Source organism: Phyllobates terribilis, unplaced genomic scaffold (genome assembly GCF_046119375.1).
Source record: "Phyllobates terribilis strain yellow unplaced genomic scaffold, ASM4611937v1 Scaffold_498__1_contigs__length_1317049, whole genome shotgun sequence".
Classification (NCBI taxonomy): Eukaryota; Metazoa; Chordata; class Amphibia; order Anura; family Dendrobatidae; genus Phyllobates; species Phyllobates terribilis.
This window is the reverse complement of record NW_027363258.1, coordinates 1096704-1124674: the sequence shown is the minus strand read 5'-3', so window position 1 is coordinate 1124674 and position 27971 is coordinate 1096704.

Sequence of the window (27971 nt, the reverse complement as noted above, 5' to 3'; positions counted from 1 at the left end):
GTGCCAGGAGTGGCATAAGGTCACCCAAAAGCAGCGTGAAAGACTGGTGGAAAGCAGCCAAGACGCATGAAAGCTGGGATTAAAAATCATGGTTATTCCACCAAATATTGATTTCTGAACTCTTCCTGAGTTAAAACATGAGTATTGTTGTTTCTAAATGAATAAGAACTTGTTTTCTTTGCAGTATTTGAGGTCTGACAGCACTGGTTCTCTGGTTCTCTGTTTCTTTTTTATTATTTTGACGATTTCTCATTTGCTGCAAATAAATACAAAATGTTTAGCTTTGAATTTCGGAGACATGTTGTCAGTAGTTTATAGAATAAAACAACAATGTACATTTTACTCAAAAATAGACCTATAAAGAGAAAAATCAGAGAAAATGAAAATGAGCTGTGTATATATAGATATATATAGATATATACACACACACATTATATACATACACACATTATATTATATACACACACACATATATATGTGGCGCCCCTGAGGGTTCGGTCACCACAGAGGTACTGCATCTCACCCAGAGCTGTGGTATCTCACTCTCAGGTAAGGAAGGAGTACAGCTCAGGACCCCAACACCTGCATTCATTATACCACACTTCAGAGGGTGGGGCGAGATTGCTCCTACGGGAGAGCACAGTCCCTGGTCCCTGGCTGGAGTGGGGGGAACCTAGTAAAGGGGTGTGGGTGGAGGACGTAGTTAAGGGGAGCACATAGAAGGAAGATATAAAAAGAGAAACCATCTTAGAAAGACAGATTAGTCTGAGGAGGAAAGTGCCAGGAGCAGAGGCTCTGTAGGAGCTCTTTTCCAGAGGCGGGCCTAGCCAGTGAGGCCCAAGGCTGAGAGGAAGAAGAGAAGGAGAGGAGAGGGAGCAGGAAGGCTCCAGGAACCAGAAGAAAGGATCCCAGGGGTACAGGCAGTGCGAGAGGCCACCCGTACGCCCGAATCTGCCGGGAGGTGGAGGGGTCAGGCTGCATACAGGGAACTGGTCCCTCAACTAGTAGAAGATTGCACGTCTTAGCTAGAAACCGGAGGCTGCAGTATTTCATGTCCAGTAGCCAACATTCCATACCAGTCTCACCAGGAAGGTAGCTATATAGGACCCAGGGGACGGAACAGACGTCGCCCGCCAAGGCCCGCAGGTACTGGACTGGGACACTTGGTATGAGGTTCAGGGAGACAGCCAGAGAGAGGACACAGAAGGGGGTCCTGCTATGTACTCCGGAGTTACCTGGGGGTGGACTGAACCCCTCACTGAGTAAATGCAGCACGGCACGGGAAGTTACCTTGACGTCTGTAACTTGGACTGCAATAACCGTGAGTAAAGATCCAGAGCACTGCACCACCTTGTCTGTGTTTCTTGCAGCGCCATCACTCCCTGCACTACAACGCCCAGCGCAACCTACAACAACATCTACACTGCCCTGGAGCTATCTCTTCCTGTGGAGAGCCACACCATCCCTGCTGCAGTAACATCAGCTTCAGAGGACGGCTCCACAGCAGCCGCTCCCTTTAGCCGCATTCCACAGGTGGCGTCACAAACTTTAACATAAACTATAAAAATCCCCTGTAAATATATCCCCTTTTATTGACCGCCCTGGATCACGAACCGGGTCACCGCCACTGTGACATCCCCCAGCATCTACCGGCCCGGCACCGGGTACCCCACGGCCCAGCGGGCGCGTCATATATATCGGCAGAACATCCCTCTCAAAGTCTGCACCGCTCTCGCTCACTAACTCAAGCAACCTGCACCGCCTCGCACCCCGCTAGCTCACGCACACAGCACCCCCTTGCATCCCTCTATCCCACACACCCTGCACATCCATGCACACTTATCAACTGTGCGAAGTTCACTGGTAAAATACTGGAGGGGAAATATGTGTCAATCAGGATGTTACCATCAGTGATATGAACCCGGAAAAATGCTCCAGCATACTAAGTGCTGAGAGGGGTTAATCGACCATGCTAAGGGCTGGGTTTAGTGAACAGCTAAAGAGTGGGTTGTTCACCATATCTCCACCCCAGGGTATGGGCCAGAAGGTAAATATGAAGCTTTTGGACTCATTCAGTGTTTGGTGTGTCTGGAGATGAGAGCACCAGAGCTGTGCTCATGTTAAAAAGAACTGAACCTATTTTTGTTTTCCATTGAGCCAGAAGGGCCGTGTTTGTTTTCCTAATTTTGGACTGGTTTATGCAGTACAATTTTAATAAATCAGTTGAAAACTTAAACAGAAAATGTTCCTGTATCTACCTCTAAGAAGCTGAGTGAGTCGACCTACTATACCACACACCCTGCACCCCTTTATCCCACACCCCTTACTACTCAGATGTGTTTTCTTCCATTTGGACAAGAAGCTGATTAGTGCGCCCCAGCAACCTGCCACCCTAGGCACCCGCCCTCCAGTGCCTAGCGGCTAATACTGCCCTGCTCAGGAATAAAAACAAACTCAAATCTGTCTTGGACAAAACAAGATAGACTGCCAGAACAGTGAGGTGTCAGGTTACACCTGCATTTATACTGCAAGGAGAGGGAAGGGAGAGGAGGGGGCAGAGACAAAAAGACACAGGCGGATGGAGCCACAGCTTATAGGTAATGTATTTCTCTTTGATGGATTTACAGCCGCAGCACAGTAATGCTGTATAATGTCCACATTGCTTCTGTTGCTACTGTCTTTGTGCTTAGAGCAAGAGCAGCAAGAATCCATCATGTCCGTGTACGGTATAGACATCATAGTAGCTAATCTCCACCCACTAGCTCAGAGACGACTGAAAATCAGAGATAGAGCCTGCAGAGGGGAAACTGATGAAAACACACGATTCAAGTCATATAATAACCAGAAATTGTGACAGCCTGTTCTGACTAGTCACCTGAAAGGACAGGTACCCTTTAAAAGGAATCTGTCAGAAGGATTACACGCCTCAAACTATTTATATGCACATGTAACTCTTGCAAATACAAGTACCGTCATTCCTTTTGCTAGAGTCTATTCCTCCGTTACAGAGAAAGCTTCATTTGAATGGATAAGCAAACGAGGCTGAAGTACTTTGGGTGTGTGGAAGCACTTCCAATGCCTCTGCTCTTCCCAGCTGTATTTCCCACCTATTGATGCCTTTTGCTTAACTGTCTCCTCCTTTTGGATTCTGGTCGATCAGATGCCCCTGCAGAGCAGACCCTGGTACATGTGAGTAATTGGTAAAGAGATTATGTGGCGCCCCTGAGGGTTCAGTCGCCACAGAGGTACCTCACCCAGAGGTGTGGTATCCCCTTCTCTCAGGTAAGGAGGGAGTGCTGCCCGGAACCCCAAAACCTGCATCCAACACTACACTACTCCAGGCCGGCTGGAAGGGCAAGATGCAATGTGTTTTCCTGCTGAGCCCTGTCCCTGGCTGGAGTGGGGGGAACCTAAAGGTAGGGGAAACCAGTAGTGGGTGTGGGTGGAGGAAGTAGTTAGAGTGAGCACTTTGACAGTAGGTATATAAAGGGAAGCCATCTTAGGGTGGCAGTGGAGTAAGAGGAGTGAGTGAGTGAGGACAGTCTGGGAGCAGAGGCTCTTTAGGAGCTCTGCTCCACAAGTAGGGCCCAGTCCTAGAGGCCCAGGTGGGGAGCAGGGGAGAAGGCTCCGTTCTAAGGAAGGGATCCCAGGGGGTACGGCGAGTGCAGGACGGCACCCGTACGCCCCGAATCTGCCAGAAGACAGAGGGATCGTAGGCCGCAAGAAGAGGACCGGTCCCTGGTCCAGCCGTGTTACTCTAAGTCTCGGCTGGGAAAACCGGAGGCTTCTGGCTTATATAGTCAGTTGCCGAAGCCTCATTCTAATCCCCGTGAGGGTCAAGCAGGTCCGGGAACTCCGACGAGACAGGAGGGACTTCAGAGCACCCGAGCGGGATTGAGAGTGGGAAGCGCAGGGCAGGAGGGAGAAAGACCCAGCGTGAAGATGGTCTAGCTAGGAACACAAGAAAGTGGGGTTCTGTCAGGTACTACTAATCTGCCTGAGGAAGTGCTGAACCCCTGCCTGGTGAATGCAGCGCGACGTGGGAGGCTGACACCTGTACAGTGCACGAGTGGAACTGTCTTAAGAACTGTGAGTAAAGACTCGGATGACAGCACCGCACTGCCTCCGTCCATTCCTTTCATCTGCGCCATCTTTCCCTCCCTGCACTACAACGCCCAGCGCAACTTACACTACCTACACTGCCCTGGAGCTAGCTCTACCTGTGGAGAGCCACACCATCCCTGCTGCCGTAACACCAGCTCCAGAGGCCTGCTCCGCAGCGGCGGCACCCTTTTGCCGCGTTCCACGAACTTTCCAAATCCCCTATATATTTCCCCTTTTTGCTGACCGCCCTGGGTCACAGACACATCCAAGTATTTAATATCTATTGGAAATAAAGAGGTTTCCCCTTATTGATATCAGATAAAACAAATGACCAACCACAATCCACTCTACCAAGACCAATATTACCAGATAGAAGGCAGAAATACCACCACACCGTGACCAGATCACATATTACCACCACATAGTGCCCAAATAATGCCACATACAAGGCACAAATACCGCCACACCATGACCAAAGCACATAATACCACCACATAGTGATCAAATGCTACCAGATACAAGGTATAAATACTGACACACCATGAGACCACATATTACCACCACATAATGACCGAATAATACCACATACAAGGGACAAATATCGTCATGTCATGACCAAAGCACATAATGCCACCACATACTGACAAATAATACTAACATAATAAAAATGTAAAAAAGCTCTGTATATTGGGTCAGTGTACAGGTTATACAGTGATCACCAGTGACATTATACACAGGAGCTCTGTATATAGTGTACAGGTTATACAGTCATCACCAGTGACATTATAGTCAGGAGCTCTGTATATAGTGTCAGTGTACAGGTAATGCAATGATCACCATTGATATTATACACAGAAGCTCTGTATATAGTGTCAGTGTACAGGTAATGCAATGATCACCATTGCTATTATACACAGGAGCTCTGTATATAGTGTCAGTGTGCGTGTATAGGTAATACACATACTCACAAGTTCTTTATCTGCCGCAGACCGATATATCACATCTTCTATACAGGACTTATCTCTGCAGAAAATAACATAGTTAGCTATAACTGATCACTTCCAGAGCCCAATCCACACTTTTCCCAAGATTTCTACACTGCATGAAATGACAAAAAAGGAAACATAGAACTGCACTACACAGTAACAGTGCTCCAGTGTCATTCTGTGCCTGCTCATCTGTCAGCAGACATATTTGGCTGATGGCAAAGATGTAGCAGAGCTGAAGACAGAAGACCTATGGATTCCGTTGGGAGTGAGGATTTTTCTTTATTAAAGATGGAGTCCCTAAATGTGTTTAATTTTTAATAATAAAAAAAAAAAATTCTGTCTTTTTTTTTTCTGTTTACTAGAAATTGATGGTGGCTATGACTAATTTGGCGTGAAACCATGAATCTCTGGCTTAGAACCAGCTGATAATACAAAGCTGGCCTGGTACTAACCCTATTATTACCCAGGGTGCCACTCACCACCAGGGCAGCTGGAAGAGCCGGGTAAAGCACCTGGAAATGGTGCCATGATGAATGCGCCATTTTCAGAGGTGGCTGTGGGCTGCGATTTTCAGCGTGGGGGGCCAAGAACGCTTGCTCCTTACCAAGCTGTGAATCCCAGCCCCCAGCTGTCTTGTTTTATCTGGCTGGCGATCAACATATGGCGGGAAAAAAAAAAAGTTAAGTTTAAAACAAATATTCGGCTTCTCTGTCTTTTGGTCGCCAGCCAAGGTAAAGCCAGGCAGCTGGGGGTGGCAGTACGTAGCTGTCTGCTTTATCTGCCTGGTTTTACCTTGGCTGGCGATCAAAAGTCAGGAAAGCCCAATGTTTTTTTTTAAGTATTTAAAAAAATAATTAAAAAAAAAATGCGTGGGCTCCCGCCATATTTTGATCGGGGAGGCTGGGGGCTGGGATTCTCAGCATGGTAAGGCCCAAGCATACTGGGCCCCCCACGCTGAAAACGACAGCCCGCAGCCACCCCTGGAATTGGCACATTCATTGTAGCGCCATTTCCAGGCACTTTATCCGGCTCTTCCAATGGTCCTGGTGGGGGGTGGCACGCTGGGTAATAATGGGGTTAGTACCAGCTTTGTATTATCAGCTGGCACTAAGCCTGAAATTCATGGCGTCACGCCAAACTAGACATGGCCACCATGAATTTCTAGTAAACAGAAAAAAAGAAAAACACAACACAGAATTTTTTTTTTAATAAAAATAAAACACAAAACACATGTAGGGACTCCATCTTTAATAAAAAACAAAATCCTCGCTCTGACGTAATCTACGGATCTTCTGTCTCCAGCTCTGCTACATCTTTGCCATCAGACAAATACCCCTGCTGACAGAGATGAGCAGACACAGAATGACACTAGAACCCAGTTGTCAGAGAAGTGCTCAGCTGGCCTCCAGCCGCCGACCATGTTTTCCTGTACGTTGCAAATAATGCATACTTTCAAATGCATGCCTATTTTTGCAATGCAAGTCTACGGTACATTGCGTCTGCGCTGATTTACAACGGATGCGTTGTAACGCACAGCATAAACGCAATGTTAACCCAGCCTAACAGCAGCGAGAAGGGGAGACGGAGCCCTGGAGACCGCCTAGTCAGTCTACTGGTGGTACTATCATGCCCATTGCCCAGTATGTACTGCCAGCCTCTGTGGTACTAGCATTCAAGCTCACATGGCATGTCCTGCCAGCCAGCCACTGGTGTTAGTACTAGCATGATAGTACCACACCACCAGTGGCTGGGCAATGGGCATGCATGATGGTACCACCAGTGGCTGGCAGGACATGCTGGGCATGATTCATGCCTTGTATGTCTTGCCAGCCTCTGTGGTACTATCATGCCCAACCGGCATATCCTGCCAGCCAGCCACTGGTGGTAGTAGTACTAGCATGATAGTACCACAAAGAGCCGGCTCCAGGTTTTTCTGGGCCTCGGGCGAAAGAGTCTCAGTGGGCCCCTTTTAACACATACCACGATTCATGATGCCCATTGCCCAGTAGTATTTACTGCCAGCCTCGGCCAGGGGTCCTCCCAGTCACCTCTCCCCCCTATCCCTTCCTCCCCTCCCGGCCCCTGCTTTTCATACTCACGCGTGGAGATGAGCTGCAGGCCTGCAGCCGCTGCCTGGAGCGATGCCGTGTCCGTACTCCACAGCGCGCACAGGAAGCAGTCCCAGGGCGATAACGTCATCACCCTGAGACTGACCTCCTGCGCACGCACTGGCAGTGTCGCGCTGCGCAGAGGAGGCAGAGGGGCACTGCGGCAGCAGGCAGAGCAGGGAGACCGTTCTGCCTGCTTTGCTGCTGCAGAGGGCCCATCACTAATCATATCGGCAGTGCTGCGAACCGGGGGGGCCCTCTGTTCTCTGTACAGGGCCCAGGGGGTGTAGAGGGGCGGGGCTTGGGGGAGTGGCCATCGCGGCCCACCGGGGGTTTTCCCGATCCTCCGGTGGGCCAGTCCCCCCTGCAGAGGGGCATATGTATATATGCAGGTCGGCCACATCACAGTGGTGCAGAAACATCCACACTGCACCCTGTATACTTGTGTACTGCTGTCTGCTGAAGTGGTAGGAGCCGCCTGAATGCATCTTCTTCCTGCCGGAGAGGAGCTTGTGGGCCTGTGCGGTGAGGAGGTGGACGCTGCTTACCTCCTGATAAGAATATGGCACTCCATATATCTCTGCACATAGTATACCACTCTAGTATATAGCAGAAAGGAAACATCGACCAAAAGAGTCCAGGCATGTGGGTGATGCAAAGAATTATTTTATTGATAACCAGGTGGAAGAGGAGGAAATGCAAAAAAGGGGGGAAAATTAAAAACTATACGCAAAGGGGACGTCGAGACAGGAATTACAATTAAAACCAGTGGGAATGGATCATGATTAGAACAGCAAATGGGTAATACAGAGAATAAAGCCACAAATTAATCCAGTATATAAAAATATATATACATATCATTAGTTAGATATATCTGTACATATGATTGTTTAATTATCATAAACTTTACATAAAGTGCAAGGCCTCCAAAGTATAAATATACATAAATTATATATCTCATATGTGAACAAATACAGGTGTTTCTCACTAAATTAGAATATAATCAAACAGTTATTGTTTATTTCTGTTAATGCTGATGATTATGGCTATACGAGTTTCACTTTTTTGTATTGAAGAACTGAAATAAATTAACTTTTTGATGATATTCTATTTTAGTGAGATGCACCTGTATATGTATATATACAAGGGCTGGTCCCTTATTATTTGGAGGTCGGTGTGAATCCTGTAGAGAGTAGTGCACTGACTTGGGCATATGTGCTGTTGACAGATATGTATTTGTATCCACTTTAAGCATTTTTAAAAAAGGTGACCACATGTGCATTGTACTCACGCTATAGCAGATGCAGATCCCACTCCTGAATGGCGTCCACCCGACGTATGTTTCGGCTTCTTGTCTTCGTCAGGGGGTGGCATCATTCGGAAAGAGCTAAGAGTTAAACGGCCAACTATAGCCAATCAGGATGGAGGTATGTCTCCACCAACCAATGGGTGCTGAGGAGGTGTGGCGCGATACACAACGCGCACCAACGCTATGAGGAAACTACGGCGACATGTGACCTGTGATGCTGCGAGCTCGTGATGAAGACACATGATCGGGGTCACGGGGCACATATAGATACAGTCGGGGAGGATGATGTGGAGACGTTCATGCGTATCGCCTCTTCAGCAGACATCTAATCTACTGATTGAGTGTGGATATATCGGATAAAGTGGAAAATCTTCTTAATTTATAATGATGGATAACGAGTATAGGTTATATATTACAGCAATACACAGGAATAGGGGGTAGTGAGTGTTACATGTATATAAGAATATAAAGAATATCATAAATTATTATGTGTGATCAGGTGATAAATAAATATTAAATATATACTGTATATTATACGGATATTAGTCCCCATATACAATACAAAGAATAATGAATTAGACTAAAAATAACCATTATAATAGTTGGAGAAAAAGGGGGAATAAATACTAAGTCATTATTAAAGGGGTTTTCCCAGAAACAAAAGTTCATTTGAATCATTGTCTGTGTCTGACCCTGTACAGAACATACCACAGCTCCTGGGCAGGGGGGGAGCAAAAGACAATACAGACATTACAGCCGGGGATCGAAGAGAACTCATTTTCTGAGGTAAAACATTTCACTGCCTGATTTAAACTATATTTTTCCTCACAAAATGAATCCTCTGTTATTCCCTGCTGTAATGCCTGTATACTCCTTTGCTTCCTCCCCTGCTCAGGAGACGTGATATGATCAGACCATGTTCTGTACACCATCAGACACAGCCATTCATTAAAATTACTTTTGGTTGTGTGAAAACCCCTTTAATACATATATCTTATATCTCCAAATGCGACATGGTGTCCGCTAACAAATTGGAACCATGTCGCGTTTGGAGAGCCCCTGTGTGTCTAAACATGAAAAAGTATTTTTTTTTCCACTTTTTCATTTTTACGACTCAATTTGTGAAGCACCTGGGGGTTCCAAGTGCTCACTATCCATCTAGATAGGTGCCTTGGGGGGTCTAGTTTCCAAAATGGGGTCACTTGTGGGGGAGCTCCAATGTTTAGGCACACAGGGGCCCTCCAAACGCAACATGGTGTCCGCTAACAATTTGAGCCGATTTTCCATTCAATTTGTTAGCGGACACCATGTCGCGTTTGGAGAGCCGCTTTGTGCCTAAACAGTGAAAACCCCCCACAAGTGACCCCATTTTGGAAACTAGACCCCTCAAGGATTTTATCAAGGGGTATAGTGAACATTTTGAACCCAGAGGTACGACACAGAATTTGATAACATTAGGTCATCATATTGAATAAGTTGTCAGTCTTGAGCGCAATTGCTCGCTACTTGAGTCTGCATCGGGTACTCAGGTATGCACCATGTACTGCGTGTGCTCGAGTGACATGCTCGAGTCCCTGCCCCGCATGTTTCACGGTTATTAGACACCCCAAAAAAAACATGCGGGGATCGCTCGTGCATGGCAGGCAATCCCCGCAAAGTTTTTTTGGCCGCGAAGCATATGGGGCGGAGACTCGAGCATGTCACTCAAATACCCATGATACTCAATGCATACCAGAGCACCCGATGCAAACTCAAATAGCGAGCACTTGCGCTCAACACTAGTCGCCATATCGTCATCTTTTTTTCTTACTTTTGAAAAAAATCCCAACCCCATCACAACCCTAAACTCAACCCTAACCCCAACCCCAGCCCTAACCCTAGCACAACCCTAACCCTAGCACAACCCTAACCCGAGAGTTTATTTTTTACGCCGTCCCTTGTGCGGTATAAGTGATTAGATGACTTTATTCTTTGGGTCGGTGCTATTACAGCGATACCAGAATCATATGGGGTTTTTATGATGGACAGCTGTCACACACTAAAAGACGCATTTTTTGTAAAATCTAGTTTTTGCATCGCCATATTTTGAGAGCTATAATTTTTCCATATTTTGGCTGATAGAGTCATGTGATGGCTTGTTTTTTGGGGGACAAGTTGACGTTTTTATTGGTGCCATTTTTCAGGCACGTGCGATTTTTTGATCGCTTTCTATTCCGATTTTTGGGAGGCAGAATAAACAAAAACCACCAATTCAGGATTTTTTTTTTTTTATTCTGTTCCGCGTGTGGTAAAATTGATAAGGCAGCTTTATTCTTTGGGTCAGTACGTTTACAGCGGTACCACATTTATATCGTTTTTCTATGTTTTGGCGCTTTTACACAATAAAAGATATTTTATAGAAAAAAATATTTTTTTGCATCGCTTTATTCTGAGAGCTATAACTTTTTGATTTTTCGGATGATGGAGCTGTATGGCAGCTTGTTTTTTGCAGGACAAGATGACGTTTTCAGTGGTACCATTTTTATTTATATTCATCTTTTTGATTGCGTGTTATTCCATTTTTTGTTTGGCGGTATGAAGATAAAGCATTGTTTTTTGCTTCGTTTTTTATTTATTATTTTTACCGTGTTCACTGAAGGGGTTAACTAGTGGGACAGTTTTATAGGTCAGGTCATTCTGGACGCGGCGATACCAAATATGTGTACTTTTATTGTTTGTTTGCTTTTTTTTCATAATAATATTTATTGATGGGTACATTATATTTTTATTTTTGGTGGATTATTTTTTTTAAATATTTTTACAATTTTTTTTTTCACTTTCTGACAGTTTTTACACTTTTTTACTTTGTCCCACTGTGGGACTTTCACTTTTTTTATTCTGATCGCCTGCATAGCATAGGGATGGAGCACCATCCCTGTGCCATGCAGGCAGTCAGCGCTGCATAGTGAGATTGTTTGGTCGTGCACTGCGCATGACCAAACAATGTTCCTGCTGCATGGTGACCCGGATGTTGTCATGACATCGAGTCGTCATGGCAACACCCGAGAAGCCCCGGCAGACAGCGCTGGAGGCCGGAAGAGGAGGTGAGTATTGCGATCACCTCCTCTTGCCACCGCAATGCTGCGATCGACTTCGATCGCAGCATTGCGGGGGTTAATGTGCCGGGAGAGGTGCGGGACCGCTCCCTGCACATAGTACCAGGTGTCAGCTGTGACAATCAGCTGACACCCGGCGGCGATCGCGCCCGCCCAGCCTGTGTGCGCGCGTGATCGCCATGATGTACTAATACGGGTCAGGCTTTTAAAGCCCAGGGCACAGACGCGTATTAGTACGTCATGGGCTGTAAAGGGGTTAATGAATCAGAGCCAATATAGATTGCCAATCATGGGCCAATTCTTTGTGCCAGAGAGCCCCTGGCGACAATACATGCTGATGGCCTATCAGAGGCCAGCAGCTGACGTCGGCATGCATGTGAAGGCGAGCATGGCAGTGACGTCATACACTCCTGTCACCTGCCAAAGTCAGCTGCCGGCTTTACAAGAGGACGCTGCACGGCGGGAAAGCGAGGGGCAGGTATTTATTTATTTTAAATCAGTGGTCATGCTAGTGACTCGCCCCCAGGGCCGTGGGGTACTCGGCAGCCGGGCCTTATGGCTGCTTTCGGGGGAGAGATCACGGTGGCTGGCCCGTTGCCGTGACCCAGGGCGGTCAGTGCAAAAAGGGGATATTTATAGGGGATTTGTCGTGACGCCACCTGTGGTGTCTGGTGAGGATGACCAGCGCTACGACAGTCCTCTGAGGCAGATGATGGGGCTGCTTGAGATGGAATGGCTCCCCACAGGTGGAGCAGGCCTCAGGGCAGTGTAGAATAAATGGAGGTGCGCTGGGCATTGTAGTGCAGGGAGGGAAATGGCACCGGCGAAAGAAAGGAGCAGAGGCAGCTCAGTGCAGTCATCCAAGATTTACTCACAGTTCTTAGACAGTCCACAGGTGCACTGTACTGGTACAAGCCTCCCGCGTTGCGCTACGTTCACCGGGCAGGGGTTCCATCCTTCCTCAGGCAGTTCGGGTGAACCTGGCAGAACCCCACTTTCTTATGTACCTCTCTAGACCGACTTCACGCTGGGTCTTACTCCCTCCTGCCCTGCGCTTCCCACTGTGAATCCTGTTCGGGTGGCTGCGAGGTCCCCTCTGTCTGTCGGAGTTGCACAGACCTGCTTGACCTTACTTGGATTGAAGTGGGGGTTTGGCTCCTGGCTATAGAAGTCAGAAGCCTCTGGTTTTTCCAGCCGAGGCCTGTAGCTGCACGACTGGGCCAGGGGCCGGTCCCCTTTGTTATGCACACGCCCGGGCTAAGCGACGTGTGCGTGTGATTGGTAGTGATTCCACTGGACCGTGCCGGAGAGTGAATACCTGGAGGGGCGTGACTAAGTATTCACCCGATCCGACCAGGGTCGCACGACGGCATACGACGCCAGTGCACCAAGGAGGAACCGAGCAGAGGGACCAGGTGCTACTCCAGGACAGACCCCGGACACGGCTGTTGACCCACACAGGGAAATACAGGAACAGGCTGGTAGGCTGGCACACAGACTGGAGGGTATAGGCAGGCACGACTGGTATGCAGGCAGGCGGGTATGCAGGCAGGGGGGTAAAGGCAAGCACAGCTAGAGTGCAGACAGGGAGGCACTAGCAGGTAGGAACACAGGCGGGATAGGACCCAGTACACACCGGGACTCAGAAACAATACAGGCAGAGGGTTACAGGCAAGCACAGCTAGAGTGCAGACAAGGCTGAGCAGGGAGGACAGGGCTCTGTTCACACGGAACAGACAGGAAGGGAAAGACAGAGCCAGATACTCACACAGTACTTGCAGAGACAACAAGCAGGAGTTAGGTACGAGTTCAGACTCTGCAGAAAAAGGAAGGGAACGGACATAGAGGCAAAACAGGTAAAGGACAGGAGAGAGTTCAGACTGGAACAGAGTGTACGGAGGAGACCGACACTGCAGAGGGATACAGGAGCGGGTCTGGGAATACGGCCCCCAGAGAGGCGGAACGAACAGGCAAGGAGCGAGTTCAGACAGGACAGACCAGACACAGGAGCGGGTCTAGGAAATCGGCCACTAGAAGGCGAGAGGAACAGGCTAGGAGCGTGTTCAGACAGGACAGACAAGAGAACACAGAAAGGAGTCAGTTCAGACACGGGAGCTGATACCGCAAAGCAGGAGACATACAGGACTCAGTTCAGACACGGGAGCTGATACCGCAAAGCAGGAGACATACAGGACTCAGTTCAGACACGGGAACTGATACAAAAAGCAGGAGACAAGAGACGGGACCTGGCACCTTCAGAGTGCAAGCACACACTGAAGGAAACACTATGCTCAGGCAGGGATAGAAGGGAGCTGCTGAGCTATATACCAAGTGACAGACAGCAATAGGCTGAGGACGCACAAGGGGTGTGACCCACAGCAGGTACAAAAGGCAGGAAGTGATCGGGCGCCGCCCTTAAGCAGCAGAAACAGACACAAACAGACAGCATGGAGGGAAGCCAGAGAGACATTCTGGACAGGAGATCAAGTGCGCCCTCTTGCACAGTGGGAGATGGACCACCATGCAAGGACGCCGCCAGGTATGTTACAGTACCTCCCCCCTTACGCCCCCTCTTCTTCAGGCCTGCCAGAATCTTCCGCAGGGAATTCGAGGGCCAGTCGTTCACTGGGTTGGAGGGGGACAGAGACTTAAGGGTAATCTCTGCTTCGAGGTACATCTTGTCAAGCTCACAGGAAGAAATAGACGGGTTATCACGTACATAATGAGGAAAAGTCACTGTCTCTTTGTTATCTGGTGGTATCCCGGAGGATTCAGGAAACAACTGGAGGTCCTCCGCCGGGTTAGAAGAGTGCAGAGGCTCAGAGAAAACAACTGCTTCAGAGTACACTAGGTCGGACTCACTGGAGGAAGCAGGCGAGGTATCGGGTACCGAGTATAGGAAAGTCTCTGTCCATTCACCACCAGGTGGCACCCCGAAGGGTTCTGGAGACAGCTGGCGGTCCTCCGCCTGGTCAGAGGGGTGTAGAGACTCACGGGTAACCTCTGCTTCAGAGTACACTAGGTCGGACTCACTGGAGGAAGCAGGCGAGGTATCGGGTACCGAGTATAGGAAAGTCTCTGTCCATTCACCTCCAGGTGGCACCCCGAAGGGTTCTGGAGACAGCTGGCGGTCCTCCGCCTGGTCAGAGGGGTGTAGAGACTCACGGGTAACCTCTGCTTCAGAGTACACTAGGTCGGACTCACTGGACGAAGCAAGCGAGGTATCAGATCCAGGATATAGGAAAGTCTCTGTCCATTCACCACCAGGTGGCACCCCGAAGGATTCTGAACACAACTGGAGGTCCTCCGCCTGGTCGGAGGGGTGTAGAGACTCAGGAGTAACCTCTGCTTCGGAGTACACTAAGTTGGACTCACTGGACGAAGCGAGCGAGGTATCAGGTACAGAGTATAGGAGAGTCTCTGTCCTTTCGCTACCAGGTAGCACCCCGAAGGGTTCAGGAGACAACTGGAGATCCTCCGCCTGGTCGGAGGGGTGTAGAGACTCGGAGGTAACTACCACTTTGGGGTACCCATTGTCAGGCTCACAGGACGAAGCGGACAAAGTATTGAGTACCGGGTGTAGAGAAGTCTCTCTCCATTTGTCATCGAGTGGTATCCCGGAGGGTTCAGGAGGCAACAGGGGATCCTCCGCCAGGTAGTAGAGGTGCACAGACTCTGAGGTAACCACAGCTTTGGAGCATCCTTGGACATGCACACCGGTTAAAGAGAAAGAAGCATCTGATGCCGGGTGCAGGAAGTTCTCCTGTGTGGAGTCTGGATGGGCAGAAGTCTCTTCGGCCAGGAGAACTGGTGCACTACCCACGCACATTACCCATTGGGGTTTCTCCGGGATACAGGGAGATGAAGCTTCAGTAGGGACTCCAAGGCTGGGGTCAGGAGGTCTCAGGGAGGACAGACCCTGGCGTGACGGCTTGCCTCTAAGTCTAGCACGTCTGGACTGCCTCTTGAGGTTGAGAGAAGTATTCCGGAAAGCGTAGTCACCCTGTGAGGATTCTGGGTGGGCAGTAGTCTCATTGGGCTGGAGGACTATTGCGCTACCCACACACATTACCCGTCGGGGCTGCTCCGGGATATTGGGAAGTGAAGCTTCAGCAGGGGCTTCAGAGTTAGGGTCCTCGAAGACCATACGAAAGGCCACCAGGAAGGCCTGCAGGTCAAGGATGACAGGATCCCATGCTTCCCATAGGGGGGTGACCCATTTCAAGGCATCACCCGCTAGGTAGTCAATCATAAAGGCCACTTTAGCCCAATCGGAAGGAAAATAGAGAGGGTAGGCCTTAAAGTGTAGCATGCATTGCTCCACAAATGCACGACACTGTCTTGGATCCCCATAGTAACGTGGCGGATCCGCAGGAACGAGGGCTGATAGATCCATCTGGACGGGTGCGTAATTCGCCTGGAACTCAGCTAAAGGGGGAAAAAAAATTTATTTATTTTATTTTAATGCATGTATTCGCTGGAAAAACTTCTCAAAGAGCGAAGGCCGTGGGGCTCAACGGGAACCATGGCCTGAGCATGCTGTTATGCACACGCCCGGGCTAAGCGACGTGTGCGTGTGATTGGTAGTGATTCCACTGGACCGTGCCGGAGAGTGAATACCTGGAGGGGCGTGACTAAGTATTCACCCGATCCGACCAGGGTCGCACGACGGCATACGACGCCAGTGCACCAAGGAGGAACCGAGCAGAGGGACCAGGTGCTACTCCAGGACAGACCCCGGACACGGCTGTTGACCCACACAGGGAAATACAGGAACAGGCTGGTAGGCTGGCACACAGACTGGAGGGTATAGGCAGGCACGACTGGTATGCAGGCAGGCGGGTATGCAGGCAGGGGGGTAAAGGCAAGCACAGCTAGAGTGCAGACAGGGAGGCACTAGCAGGTAGGAACACAGGCGGGATAGGACCCAGTACACACCGGGACTCAGAAACAATACAGGCAGAGGGTTACAGGCAAGCACAGCTAGAGTGCAGACAAGGCTGAGCAGGGAGGACAGGGCTCTGTTCACACGGAACAGACAGGAAGGGAAAGACAGAGCCAGATACTCACACAGTACTTGCAGAGACAACAAGCAGGAGTTAGGTACGAGTTCAGACTCTGCAGAAAAAGGAAGGGAACGGACATAGAGGCAAAACAGGTAAAGGACAGGAGAGAGTTCAGACTGGAACAGAGTGTACGGAGGAGACCGACACTGCAGAGGGATACAGGAGCGGGTCTGGGAATACGGCCCCCAGAGAGGCGGAACGAACAGGCAAGGAGCGAGTTCAGACAGGACAGACCAGACACAGGAGCGGGTCTAGGAAATCGGCCACTAGAAGGCGAGAGGAACAGGCTAGGAGCGTGTTCAGACAGGACAGACAAGAGAACACAGAAAGGAGTCAGTTCAGACACGGGAGCTGATACCGCAAAGCAGGAGACATACAGGACTCAGTTCAGACACGGGAGCTGATACCGCAAAGCAGGAGACATACAGGACTCAGTTCAGACACGGGAACTGATACAAAAAGCAGGAGACAAGAGACGGGACCTGGCACCTTCAGAGTGCAAGCACACACTGAAGGAAACACTATGCTCAGGCAGGGATAGAAGGGAGCTGCTGAGCTATATACCAAGTGACAGACAGCAATAGGCTGAGGACGCACAAGGGGTGTGACCCACAGCAGGTACAAAAGGCAGGAAGTGATCGGGCGCCGCCCTTAAGCAGCAGAAACAGACACAAACAGACAGCATGGAGGGAAGCCAGAGAGACATTCTGGACAGGAGATCAAGTGCGCCCTCTTGCACAGTGGGAGATGGACCACCATGCAAGGACGCCGCCAGGTATGTTACACCCTTCTTGCGGCCTAGATCCTCCTGACACTTGGCAGGTTCGTGGTGTACGGGTGCCGCCTGCAATCGCCGTACTCCCCTAGGATCCCTTCTACAGAACAGAGCTTACTCCCTGCTCCCCTCCTGGGCCTCAGTCCTGGGCCCTTGTAGTGGAGCAGAGCACCTACAGAGACTCTGCTCCCAGACTGTTCCTCTGAACCACACTCCTCAACTCCCTGCTCTTGTTAAGATGTCTACCTTTTTATATATCTACTGTATGAGTGCTCCCATAAACTACTTCCTCCACCCACACCCACTACTGGTTCCCCCTAACTTTGGGTTCCCCCCACCCCAGCCAGGGTCAGGGCTCAGCAGAAAACGACATTGCCTCTTGCCCCTCCTGCTGGCCTGGGGTAGTGTAGTGTTGGATGTAGGTGTTGAGGTTCCGTGCAGCACTCCCTCCTTACCTGAGAGAAGGGAGACACCACACCTCTGGGTGAGGTGCAGTACCTCTGTGGCTACCGAACCCTCAGGGGCGCCACACTACTACATGTATGACTATGGAGATGCATAATACTTTATGGATGACTATGGGGTTGCATTATAGTACATGGATGATTATGGGCTGTGCATTATAATTTATGGATGACTATAGGGTGCATTATGTTTTATGGATGACTATGGGGTGCATTATATTTTATGGATGACTATGGGGGTGCATTTTAGTACATGGATGACTATGGGCTGTGCATTATACGTTATGAATGACTATGGATTGTGCATTATAATTTATGGATGACTATGGGGTGCACTATACTACATGGATGACTATGGGCTGTACATTATACTTTATGGAGAACTAATGCCTGTGTATTATATTATATGAAGGATATGGGCTGTGTATTATGCTAATATGGATGACTATGGGCTGTGCAGTGTATAATATGGAGGACTATGGGATGCATTATACAATATAAAGGACTATGAGATGTCCATTATACTTCTTTTATGGAGCCCCGTGACTTTTACGTACGCCCCTTATGAGCATAGTTTATTTTCTTCTATACATTAAAGAACAGTAGCAGAATGGGAAAAATATACCAGGATGAGGGATATACTGTATATACCAGAATGGGCCCGGGATAAGGGACATATACCAGAATGGGAGATATAAATACCAGGATGGGGCCAGGATGAGGGACATATATACCAGAATGAGTGATATACGGTATATACCAGGATGGAGGACGCGCATATATATACATATATATATAATATAATATAATAATTTATTCAAGATGGAAAGGGGACCCGGTCCAGATCTTGCACTTGGGCCCATAAGACTCTAGTTACGCCACTACATGCAGCTATAACCAGTCAGTCAAATGGGTACATACAGTACTGTGCAATATTTTTAAACAGGTATGGAAAAATGCTGCAAAACAGCATCAAAGCATCAGGTACACTTGCATACAGTTTTGTGAAGGACCTCAACAAGGAGACTGTTCCCAATATCTTGGCTCACTAAAAAATAACCACAGATCTTCTGTGGATGTAGGCTTTGACAAAAATACTTTTGTCTCTCTATGTAATCCAAGATAGACTTGATGATTTCGAGATCAGTGTTCTGTTCGGGCCATATCATCACTTCCAGGTTCGTTGTTCTTTTTTATACTGATAGTACTTAGTCAAATTGGATTTATGTTTGGGGTCATTGTCCTACTTGTTAGGTATTGTGGTTCTGTGCTCCCACCTGGGAATGGATCAAGTCCAGTGCTACGCTACTCCGGTCGCAGGGGCCACCATTGTCCTGACTGCAGGCAAAGCTACTACGCATGCAGGAAAACCGTCTCAATCTTATGGAGCATCGCGCTCTGGAGTAGTAGGATTTGTGAGGATGCGGGACGCCGTATCTCCCACTGATATAATGCCCGGTTAACATGGGATGCTGTGTTCCCCTGGTTTCCAGGCAACACACGATACTGCTGTGTCTGGCACTAGGCAGTGGTGGGATTGGGTCCAAGCTGCTGTGCAAGTTAGCAGGGAGTGGTTGTCTTGGGATGATTGAGAGGTATTCAACACCTGATCATTAGGTGGGCTATTTAACCCTGTTCCCTGCTCAGTCCTTTGCTGTTTATTACAGTTTCAATGTGCTGTGGTGGTGAGGGGTGCTATCATTATTAGTTGTTATCTTTCCAGCGTTTTGTCTTAGGAGTCTTCTCTTTCCCTTTTAATTTTTCCTAGGTGTTCTTACAGAGGTACCCACCTGGTTCTTGACTAGGCACCAGCCATGTCACCAGACGCCAGCTGGCTGGCGACAGTGGGCCTGGGAAGGCTCTGCCAAAGTCCCTCTTCCATCACTGGGAGCTGAGTAAAAAGTGTTCCTGGTCCTAAAGAGCTCACCTAGCTGGGCAGCTTGCGCCAAGTGCGTCTGTCCCTGCGGATTTGCTGGTTTGGTGCCAGTCTTGCTGGGTCTTTCTGCGTTAGCGCATTACACTGCTGAATAATAAATTTAGAGCCAGTCAGATGCTTAACTGATGGTATTGCATGATGGATAATTATTAGTGTTGAGCGAGTATGTTCTGTTAACCCTTTCGGCGAGTATGCTTGGGCCGAGCACCGAGTAGTTACAGCTGCTCGGTGTTATGTTTGAATCACTCCCGTGTGCATGATTTGCGACTGTTTGACAGCTTTAGTACATGTAAGGAATGTCTATTTATTACACATTCCTCACATGTATTAAAGTTGTCATACTCGCCAAAAGTGTTAACAGGACATACTCGCTCAACACTAATAATTATCTGCTATATTTCTCTGCATTGAAGACACCATTAATGATGACCAAATCCCCAACTCCATTTGTTGAACTGGAGTTCCAAATATGCTAGGTCCCTCTGTAATGGTGTAGAAGACGTCTGAACACCCTCTCTGACGACTCCTGACTGTATAGTTAGTGTGACCTGTGGTTTTATGTGTTTTATCCTTATGTAGGCTCCAGTTTTCCTCTGTACAGGGGTGGACATGGTTAACTGTAGGGCCAGCCCATAGTTTGGGGAGGAGTAAGTGGGCACCAGGAGTTAGTTCCTGTTTTAATAGAGAGTCTGAGTAGAGCTGCAGAGAAGAAAGGACAACTTCAATCGGATCTAGCCATAATTTTGCGTGTGCGAAGAGCAGACATACTAGGGAATACATTTCAGCATTCAAGTAACAGTGGCAGCAGTACTCCATACCAAAGGCAAGTTGGGGCACCCACTGAAAAATAAATCATTTTAAAGCTAGTCTCAGTGTTAGCCAGACCTGGAAGTCTTTGTGAAGAAATATGGGATCAGCCAGGCTGGTACAATGGTCACAGCGCAATACATCGACCCATGTAGCCCTGTACTGGGAATATGAAGGCCCTCGGTGGAGCTTGCTGTTCATTTGCAAAGTTCTACACAAGTATTGCGCCACCGTCCTCAACCATCAAGTGTGAACCTCTGTCATACTATACAGATGAAAGTTTAAAGCATTATTCCTGCTACCCATTGTACATTTTTTCCAGACCTAGTAAATGAGAGTTTATTTTCGTAAACATGTCTGTCTTCTTCTTTGCGGAGTTAAAGAGTCCCAGTGTCTCACTAACTGTGGCAGAACATAGTCTGAAGGTGCCATCAGCTGAATGAGTAATATGTGCACACAACGAGGAACCCCTTGTCTCGTCCCTTACACCTTCACCATACTTCATTGTTGCTTGCAGACCCTCTATATTGTTCCACTCTCCAGCCCTTTGACAAACTAACTGTCTTCTGTGAACGGCAAATATTTCACATTTTTGCTCATTAGTCCATAGCCAAGGCTGACATTTTTCTGCACTCTTGTTTCTATGACTAAGATATTGTTTTTGATTACAATTCTTCCTTGAAGACCACTTCTGGCCAGAACTTTGGATGGGATGGGAGCATTTTTGTGCCAGCTCTGTGCTCAGGCTTGGACTGGCCGACAGGAGAACAGGAGAATCCTCCAGTGGGCCCCTGTGCAGAGTGGCCACCACCCTCTTATATGAGCAGTACTTGGCACAATAAACTTTACTCACTATGTGCAGACAAAGGTAGCATCTTATTCATTTACCAATCTACCCAGTTCATTGTTATATACATTTGTGATTGAGGATAATGTCACATTTGCATGTAGTTGAGAAGTGGGGCCCTAAAGTTGGACAGTGGGGGTCTCTGGCACCAGTCAGACACTGCTTGTGTCTCTTGTATTCGGTGGCTCTGTGTCCCGGTCTTCAGTCTTCAAGCAGGTAGTTTGTTGTGTAGGACATACACTATTTTAGTGCCCTTCCCCCATCACAGAGATTGGTCTCCATAAGGATGTGTGCCCACGATGCATTTTTAAACTTTTCCGCTGCGGAAAAAACGCTGCAGAAACGCTTAAAAAACGCATGGTAGAAGGCCTGCCATGTTCCCCAATGATAATCCGCATGTGCTGTGCACATGCTGCGGAAATTTCCGCTGCGGATTATCATTGCGGAAAAAAACGCAGCACTACCAATTATTTTGCGGAAGTGCTGCGTTTTCGCCGCCATTTACTTGCATTAGATCGCATGGATTTACGCATCACTGTATATGTAGATGCGCATTCCATGCGTTCTAATGTGTGGATCGTACCCAGGTCTAGAGAAGAGGAGACTCTCCTCCGGACCCGGGTACCATAGAAAACTGTAAAAAAAAATGAATAAAATAAGTATATATTTATTTTTTACCTTCTGGCGGCCCCCGATGCGCTCCTCCTCTCATGCCGGCAGTTCGATGGACTGAAGCACCTGCGCTGACGTCATAGTCATGTGACGGGTCACGCGACACTGACGTCGGCAGGTCCTTCAGTGTAACATGATCTGCCGGCAGCCGGGACGGTGAAGCTAGACACCGGGGGCCATCGGAAGGTAAGTATATATTTATTCTCTTGGGTCACACTATATAAATCCATGCTGTTTGCATGGATTTATATAGTGTGACCAAGTTGTCAAGCACTTTCCAAGTGATGCTAAAATCGCTTGGAAAGGACTTGTCAACCCGCATGCGGAAATGCATGTGAAGAACGCTTCACATCCGCATGTCCCTGGCAGGAAAAACGCATGTACAATCCGCATGGACAATCCACATGTACAATCCGCATGCGTTTTTTCTCCAGGGGAGATGCAGAAATGCTCAGGAAAAATCCGGAGCATTTCTGCATCGTGGGCACATTGTTATAACCCTCCTGTTAGTTTTTGCTATCTAGTGTTTTGCGGTCACGTGACGATCTGCCTATATATTCCAGCTCCGCCCTTCTGGCTTTGCTGGACTTCAGTGTTGTTTGACTGTTTTGCTAGCCTGGTGCTTCGGTGCCTATCTCTGTCATTTTACTCTTGGACGTCTAGTACTTTTTGTCAGTTTGTCTTTTGTGTTTTACAACAATTTCTGTTTAGGAGGTGTCCCATTTTTGTCCCAGCCCTTAGTGCTTTAGGGACCCCTCCCTTAATTCTATAGGTCTTCGTTCAGACTAGCCGAGGACGAAGGTGGGTCTGTTCACTAGGAACAGGCAGCCCGCTACATCGTAGGGATTCAGCTTAGTCTTACTGTAGGGACAGCTTTCCCCTATCTTTCCTTAGTTCTTGTTGCAGATCACAACAGTAAGTCCAGCCCCCAAAAAAAACTAAAAGGAAAGAAATTCAGGGATCAGTATGGTTTCTGTCCAGAAGTTGGCTCAACGCCTGCAAGGATGGTCTCTGGAGGTGGCCGAGCTTCAGCAACACGTGAGTAGCTGTCCTGGAGCACATTTTGTGGAACCGAAGGTAGGACTGCCTGATGTTTTTCATGGTAAACAGCAAGATTTTTTTCCTTTAAAAATGCTTATTTGTTATATTTTCATTTGAGACCAAGATCCTCTGGGACTGAATCACAGCGCATTGGTTTTATTATGTCACTTTTGCGCAAAGAACCACAGGGTTGGGCCTTTTCTCTCCAGTCTAATGATCCATGTTTAAGTTCTGTTGAAGAATTTTTTTCTGCTATGGGGCTATTATATGACGATCCTGATCGAAGCTCATCTGCTGAATCAGAACTTAGACGTTTGAATCAGGGGTCTGATGATGTTGAAAATTATTGCACACACATCAGGAGATGGGCTTCAGAAGTTAAGTGGAATGATTCGGCGCTTAGATGTTTATTTCTTGCTGGTCTGAGTGAAAGGGTTAAGGATTTGCTAATTGCATTCCTTGCACCTGAGACTCTGCAGGGGGCTATGCAGTTAGCTGTTCGTATAGACAGGAGACTGAGGTGCAGGCTCAATGACGTAAAGACTCCTGTAATGTCAGGTCCTAGTCCCCAGAAAATCTGCACTGACGGCGGGGAACCGATGGAGGTTGGGGAGATGTCACTCCACTCTCAGGAAAAAGACCGGAGATTCGCCGAGGGATTGTGTCTTTATTGTGGTAAAGGTGACCATTTGATTAAGTATTGTGAGCGTCGTTTAAGTAAAGAAAAAAAAAAGGTCAGTTACGCCCGTATAGCTTGTTTATGCTCTGCAGGAGTATTTCTTTCTGGGAGTACTACTCTGCAGGGAGATTTGATTGAATTTCAGGTATTTGTGGATTGTGGTTCAGCACTTAATGTGATTGATAAAGGGTTTTTGGAAAACCTTAAATTGAAATCCAAACCTTTGTCATCACTTATTTCTGTGGTTGCAATTGATAACACTCCTTTGAAATGTATTACTCACAAGGTTGCTGCATTTTCTCTCACTATCAATGGAGTTCACCAAGAAATTTTGGACTTGGTTGTTTTGGATAATTTACCCTCTCCAGTTGTTCTAGGATTGCCTTGGTTAAAACTGCACAATCCTTTATTGGACTGGTCTACTAATGTGATTAAGTTTTGGAGTCCGAAGTGCTATGATAAATGTTGTAATGGTCGCTCTGCGGCTGTGGAAAAAGTGGAATTACCTGTACCTATTCAAGATTTTTGGAGGCTTTTTTTTGAGGAATCACAAGTTTTACCTCCTCATAGGGATTATGATTGCACCATTGAGTTTGTTCCTGGAACTACTCTTCCCAAAAGTCGCTTGTTTAATCTGACTATCCCTGAAAGAAAGGCCTTGGAGGAGTACAAAGAGACTAGCCTGGTTGCTGGTCACATTAGACCTTCTAAGTCGCCTGTGGCAGTCGGATTCTTCTTTGTTAAAAAAAAGGACGGCGGTTTATGTCCATGTCTGGATTTTCGTGAAATTAATAAGATTACCGTACGCAATTCCTACCCATTACCGTTAATTCCTGACTTGTTTAACCAGTTAGTGGGAGACAAGTGGTTCTCCAAAATTGATCTCCGGGGGGCATACAATTTGTTACATGTGAAGGAGGGTGATGAATGGAAAACTGCTTTTAACACTCCGGTAGGTCATTTTGAGAATCTGGTGATGCCTTTTGGTCTTACCAATGCACCTGCATTTTTTCAGAACCCTATTAATGACATCCTGAGACCTCTGATTGGTAAGAATGTGGTTGTGTATTTGGATGACATTTTGATTTATTCACCAGATCTGGAGTCCCATTAGCAGAGTGTACGTGAAGTTTTGCAGTTATTGGGTGATATTTCACTCTTTGCTAATCTGGAGAAATGTTAGTTCGCTGTGCAGAAAATTAGTTTTTTGGGCTACATTGTCTCCAGCGATGGCTTTGAGATGGACCCTGTGAAGGTTCAGGCTGTGCAGGAATGGCCTAGGCCTATTGGTTTGAAATCTATACAGAGATTTTTGGGTTTTGCCAATTATTACAGGAAATTCATTAAGAATTTTTCTGTAATTGTTAAACCTCTAACCGATCTCACCAGGAAAGGTGCGAATACGGCCCAGTGGACTACTGAGGCCATTGAAGTTTTTGAGTATCTCAAAGAGAGGTTCAGTTCTGCCCCTATCCTTATGCAGCCTGATGAGACCAAGCCTTTTTTGGTCGAGGTCGATGCTTCATCGGTGGGGGTCGGAGCAGTTTTGTCTCAGGAGAACAAGGGTGGAGTACATCCTTGTGCCTTCTTTTCGAAAAAATTTTCGGAAAACGAACTGAATTATGATGTTGGAAATCGGGAGCTGCTGGCTATTAAACTCGCGTTTGAACATTGGCGTCATTTTTTGGAAGGCGCTAGATTTCCTATTCAGGTTTTCACAGATCATAAGAATTTGATTTATCTGGATGCTGCCAAGCGCTTGAATGCCCGTCAAGCTAGGTGGGCACTTTTTTTTTCTCGGTTTCATTTTTCTGTTACCTATTTCCCTGGTACTAAGAATGTTAAAGCCAATGTTTTATCTCGCAGCTTCTCTCCTACGGTCGGTGCCGAGGAGGAGGAGAGCATTTTACAGAAAGGGATTGTGGTGGCGGCTTTGGACTCCGTTTTGGAGAATGGGATTCTGAAAGCTCAAGAAGATGCTCCATCTAACACTCCAGGTTGTTCGTGCCTGGAGCCTTTAGGAGAGATTTGTTTGTGGAGTGTCATGAGTCTCTGTTGGCAGGTCATCCAGGAATTTCGGAGACTAAGAGACTGATCAGTCGCAGTTTTTGGTGGCCTGGATGGCAGAAGGAAGTCATCAAGTGGGTGCGTCAGTGTACTGTGTGCGCTAGGTCAAAGGCTTCACATACTCCTGCTGCGGGGTTGCTTTGCCTTCTGGAGGTTGCTAGTGTGCCTTGGACGCATCTCACTATGGATTTTATTACTGATCTTCCTGTGTCCGAGGGTTTTACTGTCATCTGGGTGGTCGTGGACCGTCTTAGTAAGATGTGTCATTTGGTTCCATTCATTAAGTTGCCCTGCGCCAAGACTCTCGCTAAGGCATTTGTTAAGGAGATTGTCAAGCTCCATGGCGTTCCCACGGATATTGTTTCTGATAGAGGACCTCAGTTTGTGGCTCGCTTTTGGCGTGCTTTTTGTGACAGGTTGGGAGTCCATTTGTCATTTTCGTCTGGTTATCATCCTGAGTCTAATGGACAGACTGAAAGAAAGAACCAGGATGTTGAACAGTTTTTGCGTTGCTTTGTGGCGGACAATCAAGAGGTGTGGTCGGAGTTTCTGCCTCTCGCAGAATTTGCTCTTAACAGTCATACATCCTCCTCTGCTGGGTGTTCTCCTTTTTTTTTGTTGTACTGGGAGACATCCGTGTTTTGGTTCTTTCTCCAAATTGGGGTCGGCGGTGCCGGAGGAGGAGAATTTTTCCGGTGATTTAGAGAGAGTTTGGACTAATGTACGTTGTAACCTTCAAGAGGCTAACTAAAAGTCCAAGAAGTATTTTGACAGGAAACGTAAAGAGGTTTTGTTTACTGTGGGTGACATGGTTTGATTGTCCTTGAAGAACCTGCGTTTGAGGATTCCCTCTAAAAAACTGGGTCCTAAGTTTGTGGGTCCATTTAAAGTGCTTCAGGTTGTTAACCCGTCTGCTGTTAGGTTGGATGTCCCTACTTCCTGGAAGATTAATCCTGTGTTTCATATTTCCTTCTTGAAAAAGGCTGACGTATCTAATAGGGACGCCACTGTCACAGTTCCTCCTGTGGTGGAAGACGGCGAATATGAAATTTCTCGTATTTTGAATTCTAGATGGCATAGAGGGAAATTACAGTATCTTGTCTCCTGGAAGGGTTTCGGTCCCAAAGACTACGCCTGGGTAAAGACGGATGATGTCTCTGCTCCTAGGCTTGTTAAAGCTTTCCACAGGAGCTTTCCTGATAGGCCTGGGCCTGGAGGATCCGGAGGATCCTCATAGAAGAGGGGGAACTGTTAGAACCCTCCTGTTTGTTTTTGCTATCTTGTGTTTTGCGGTCACGTGACCATCTGCCTATATATTCCAGCTCTGCCCTTCTGGCTTTGCTGGACTTCAGTGTTGTTTGACTGTTTTGCTAGCCTGGTGCTTCGGTGCCTAGCTCTGTCAGTTTGCTTGGTCCTCTTGGACCTCTAGTACTTTTTGTCAATTTGTCTTTTGTGTTCTACAACAATTTCTGTTTAGGAAGTGTCCCATTTTTGTCCCAGTCCTTAGTTCTTTAGGAGTCCTTCCTTAATTCTATAGGTCTTCGTTCAGACTAGCTGAAGAAAAAGGTGGGTCTGTTCACTAGGAACAGGCAGCCCGCTACATCGTAGGGATTCAGCTTAGTCTTACTGTAGGGACAGCTTTCCCCTATCTTCCCTTATTTCTTCTTGCAGATCACAACACACATAGCCTTACTTTGTTATTTGGATAGACAGATAGATAGATAGAGGGCTGCCACCAGGAATTTCAGGGCCCAATATTGGCAACATTTTCAAGCTCCCTTGAGACTCCGCCCAGGCTCCACCCCAGCTCCACCTCCACCCCTCGAAACTTCCACAGTCCCACCACCCAATCTTGGAAAAACTCCACTTCTGCACCACGCCCTCACCAATCACAGATTTAAAGTTTCCACTCAACCATATATCATATACATAGCCAGCAACTTTTGTTTTGGCCAAAAGATTTTTTCAATCAACCACCACGACAAGTTAGACTCTTTTGGCTGGACCCTACT